Below are 5,958 nucleotides of genomic sequence, written 5' to 3'. Positions count from 1 at the left end.
ATATCTTAAGATTTTCTTTACACCTGTCTTCAGAAATTGGAAATTGATGAACATGCGTAAAAATTAAGAATTACTTAGTGTACTTATTCTATCATGCTGATTTCTTAACATAATTATAATTTATTAAATTAATTGGCCTTCCTATACGATGACATTGTCTCGATATTCATTTTGAAGATATTACTTAGTGTACTTTTTTTGTGTATCTGTTAAACTGAATCATTCAAACAGCAAGTAGTTCTTTTATAGTCTATCCTTATCTTTTTCTTCTAATGATATACAGATTAGTTGAACTGTTGATGCTCTTAATCTTAATACTTATTAATTATAAATATTAGCTCTTGAAGCTGAGCATGTCTGCTCATGCAAATGAACCTGCTACTTGATGTTGGTGGAAATGCTTCTATTATGAAACTTACATACTTAAACCTATATAATTTGCTGGTATACGTGCACTGTTCATGTCAATGAAGAATGTCATTTAGTGTTAGGTTGGAGATCATGCTGAATTTGATTGTATTCTCTTCTAAATTCCCTTTTTTCAACATTATGTAGGTTATCAAAAGAAGCATACAGAGTGGAATGCCGTCCGAGTACACTGAAATGATCTTAATCCAGCATGAGTTGGAAAAACAATGTGGGATAAAGCAGGTATATCATTAGTTTGTTTCATCTGTAAACAAGGGTGGTAGGGGTGAAGGCCCTTCATCTAGAGTCATCGCTTTGCTTCATCAACTTACTATGAATGCTTCAACAACGCTTAGATGAGCATGAGCAACAACAAAGGATGTCTGAGTTGGAGTCACAAGTGAAAGCTATGCAAGAAGCTATGTAAGAGCTTTTTTTTTAGGCAATCACCTTTATTGACTCCTCAAACTTGAGAATATGTGCAGGACTAGGTAATTATTTTTTGTAAAATCTCTTATATACTTTTATGATTGACTACTTGCACTAAAAAAATATGATTTTTACTTAATAAGATAATATTTGCTTAATTGATATTTCTTAATTATGTGATTTTTTTTAATTTTTCAGGCTATTCATGCAAGATTAGGAGGAGGTAGCTTGAGTCTTCTTTTGACGATGATTAGAGATGAAAGAATGTGTCTTCTCCAAACTTTTATTTTACTTTGTTTTAGATAGTTTCATGTATTTTTCTTTGGAACAATTAGGATATTAACTCTTATTATTAGTATTGAATATTTGAGGATGGTGGAATTTTATTTATTGATGTTATTAATGAATGTAATTTTTATTTTTCCTCTTATTCATTATTGGGTATTTTTAATATATTTTTGTTGTGAATCTTAGTGTCAGGTTGAGAATAATATGATAGTTGCCTATGAATGAAAAAAATTATTATTAATGTATATTAGAGATTTGTAATCTACAATGACGGTTTTATAAATCGTATTTGGTTCATCAACGAAGGGAAAGCATCGTCATTGATGGGTTATTAATTACCCATTATGAGGACTTTTACGACGGTATCCAACCGTCATTAATTAGTCTTTAACGATGGGAAAATATCCCTGTAATTAATGGTAACGACGGTAAAATATCTCCGTAACTAATGGTAACGACGGGAAAATATCCCGTCACTGATGGTAACGACGGGAAAATATCCCCGTCATTGATGGTAACGACGGTGATAATTACCGTCGTAAATATTAATGACGGTAATATGTTCCGTCGTTATAGACTCTATAACGACGGGTAGTATATCCCTTCGTGACCCTTTAGCGAAGAGGGCTTCAACGACGGGTGACGAAGGGATTTTTTCCCCGTCGTTAGCATACAATAACGAAGGTTTTCAGCTTTTTAACGAAGGGAAATCCCTTCGTTAAAGATGTAATTTCTTGTAGTGGTGCCTGCGTCATCGGGAGCCACACCACACAATCTTTTTGATTAATTGAAGAATGAATACAAGCACTCAAACAAGGGATTAATCTCTCTGAGATTCTCACTCTTTTTCTCTCTTTTTGATGGTTTTTCACATTCTCATTAGCCCTAGAAAACATATATATATATATATATATATATATATGATATAATATTATATAATATATATGATATATATATAAGGAGGAGAGAGAGAGAGAGAGAGAGAGAGAGAGAGAAATGGGTATGCTTGGTACCAGCAGAAAATTTTGTGGGTTGGTAGTGATGTGTGCACATCCTCACATCGCAGGCTCACGTACCCATGTGAAATGTGGTCCGCATATTTGAATGAGTGGAGGGGATGTGACACATCACTACGCAAGCATAAATTTTTTGTGCTTAGCTACCAAGCATACCCATATTGCTCCATATGATTAATATATATATATATATATATATATATATATATATATATTATATATATATATATATATATATATATATATATATATATATTATATATATAATATATATATATATATATATATATATATATATATATATATATGAATCCTAGTCCAAACAGAATTCATAAACAGATTAGAAAACCTAAACCAGCTCGGGCTTGCGGTCGACCACCGAACCAGTCGCAGTCGATCGGATAAACGACAGAAACCTAAAACACCTACAGGGTATCTACGGTCGACCGTAGAACCCATTGCGGTCGACCTTGAAAAGTCCAGAGACTTTTCTCAGTCACGTGCATGTTCACGGTCGACCGCCGAGAGCATCGCGGTCAACCGCACTGCAGTTTTCCTGTTTCCTTCGTTTTGCTTCATTTTCTTGATTCTAGCTTCGGCTTCAGCTTTGGGTCTATACTTAGACTAACAATCTCTCACTTGGAGACCAAAGCACCATCAGCGAGTTCACCCGAACTCTTCCCTTCTTCGTAAGTATCTTCTCCTCCTCGGAAAATCCTTTCTTCAATCATCAACATCCCGCCAATCTCGCCGATCCTCCTAGTGTGGCTCCGCCTTTATCTTCTACTTGTGAAGGCCAATTAAAGTTATGCACAACTCTAGTTTTTCAATGGTGACTGCCTTCGTTAACATGTTCACCGGATTTTGACTCCCTAAAATCTTCATTAAGTGTAACTTTCTGTCTTCAATCAGCGATCATATGAAATAATATTGTACGTTGATATGCTTTATTCTGGTATGATAAACTGGATTATTGGTAAGATGTATAGTTCTCTGGCTATCATAATAAAGAACTCCTCTCCCTTTTTTCAGATCCAACTCTTCTAAGCACTCGTTCAACCAGATCATCTCCTTGCTTGCTTCAGTCACCGTGACATACTTAGTCTCGGTTATAGATAAAGTTACAATCTTCTGCAGACGTGAGACCCAGCTAACTGCTGTCAATGCTAAGGTATAAACATACGTTGTGGTTTTTTCGCCTCGTATCATGATTACCGGCGAAGTCCGCATCCACGTATCCCTGCAGCACTAGCTCCTTCCTTCTGAAACATAGTGGCTTGTTCGTTGTTCCTCTCAAGTACCACAATATCTACTTCACGGCCTCCCAATGTTACTTCACCGGATTACTTGCAAACCTGCTCACAACTCCCACTGCATGGGCAATGTCCAGCCTTGTGCAAACCATCACGTACATAAGACTCCCAATGACCGAAGAATATAGCACCATGCTCATATATTTTCTCTCTGCATCTGTCTTAGGCGATTTCTCCTCAGATAACTTGAACTGACTTCCAAGGTGTGTGCTAATAACATTAGCATTATGCATATTAAACCTCTAAAGTACCTTCTCGATATATTCAGCTTAGCTTAACCTCAACGTTCCTTTAGCTTCATCCCTACTAATTCGTATCCCTAGAATCTACTTAGCTGCACTCAGATCCTTCATTGCAAACTCCTTTGCTAGCTGCTTCTTCTAACTATTTATCTCCTCTAAATATGGTCCTGTTACTAACATGTCATCAACATATAATAACAATATAATAAAGTTAAACTCGAACCTCTTGAAATAGCAACAATGTTCCCAATTACATTTTATGTAGCTATTGTTTTGCATGAAGTTATCAAACTTCTTGTACCACTATCTCGGAGCCTATTTCAAACCATATAAGCTCTTCTTGAGCTTACACATCATCTCTTCCTTTCCTTCTTTAATAAAGCCAATAGGTTGCTTCATGTAGATTTCTTTATCCAAGCTACCATAAAGAAAGGCAGTCTTCACATCTAACTACTCAAGGAAGAGGTCTTCTGCAGCCACCAAACTTAACACTACCCTGATGGTTGTAAGCTTTACAATATAAAAAAATATCTTCGTGTAGTCCACTCATTCCCACTGCTAGAACCTCTTTACAACTAATATGGCCTTAAATTTTTCGCTTTCATCACTCTATTGCTTGACCCGGTAGACCCATTTGTTATGCAAGGCTTTTTTCTGTGCAGGTAGCTGGGCTAATTCTCATATCTCATTAGTGAGTAGAGAATTCATCTCTTCTTACATCGCATGCTCTCACTGTTAAGATTCACTCACTTACATAGCCTCCTCATAGTACTCTGGTTCACCACTATCTGTCAACAATAAATAATCAAGAGATGAAAGTTATTTAGGATTCGATTTGGGTATCCTGGATGACCTCCTAAGCTCCACGTCCTGGTTAGTTGCTTCTGCACCTGGAGCCTCCTCCGTTCTTCGATCAGAACAATCATCATCATCCCTATCTGAAAGTTCCTCTAAATATATGTACTCGGATCCACCTGCATCCGAAGTGCTACTCCCACTGCTTTGGATATCCTTCGTATTTTCTCTGTCCTTGTACATCACCTCCTCATTGAATATGACGTCTCGGATCCTGATGATCTTCCTGTTCTTTTTATCCCAAAGACGACACCCGAACTCATCAATGTCGTATCCAATGAATGTGCACTTCTGTGACTTAGCCTCTAGCTTATTCCTGTCATGATCACTGATATGAACATAAGACACACAACCAAATACCCGCAAGTGTGAGAGATTTATCTTCTTTCCACTCCAAACCTCCTCTAGAATCCCGAAATCCAATGGAACTGATGGCACATGATTAATAAGGTAAGTCATCGTATGCACCGTATCCGCCCAAAATGTCTTAGGCAGATCTGCATGTAATTGCATGCTCTTGGCACGCTCCGTCAAGGTCCTGTTCATCCTCTCCGTAATGTCGTTTTGCTGCAGCGTCCCTGGAGTAGTCCTTTCTAAGCAAATATCATTCGTAGCACAGAACCTCTTGAACTCCTCCAGCTTGTATTTTCTACTATTGTCTGATCTCAGACACTTCACCTTTAGATCTGTCTCGTTTTTCATCATGGCCTTCTACTTTTTGAAGACTCCGAACACCTCTGACTTGTGCTTCATGAAGTAAACTCATACCTTCCTCGAGTGATAGTCGATAAAGGTGACATAGTATCTCGAACCGCTAAAAAAGACATACTGGCTGGATCCCATACATCTGTATGAATTAACTCTAGCTTCTGAGCCTTAGGTGGCCTTCCACCCTTCTAAAAACTAACCCTCTTCTGCTTCCCAAATATGCAGTCTTCACAAACTTTGACTTCCACAGAATCGATCTCGGATAGCTTTCCTTATGAATGTAAGATCTTCATCCCCTTCTCGCTCATGTGCCCTAGCCTATTGTGCCACAGATTTGTACTTTATTTGCTAGCTATAATTGTAAGGGTGTCACTCGCATGTGAAGTGAGATAGAGAGTCTTTAATTTGTTACCTCAGGTAACTACCATTGTACCGTTGGAGATTCTCCATGAATCCCCTGTGAATATCAAAACATAGCCTTCTGCGTCAAGATGTCCCACCGAAATAAGATTCCTCTTCAGCTTCGGTACTTGTCTCACATTCTTCAAGTTCCACTTAGAGACCTTCATCTGAATCCGCACATCGCCCTTTCCAACAATATTACAGGGCTCATTGTCCCCCAAATATATTTTTCTAAAGTCCACTGCAACATAATTCTGAAGAAGCTTCTTATTAGCAGTGGCATGAAAAGAGGCTCCT

This window comes from Asparagus officinalis, chromosome 3, assembly GCF_001876935.1.
Source record: "Asparagus officinalis chromosome 3, Aspof.V1, whole genome shotgun sequence".
Lineage (NCBI taxonomy): Eukaryota > Viridiplantae > Streptophyta > Magnoliopsida > Asparagales > Asparagaceae > Asparagus > Asparagus officinalis.
The sequence above is the reverse complement of the archived record's forward strand: the minus strand, read 5'-3'. Positions refer to the sequence as shown.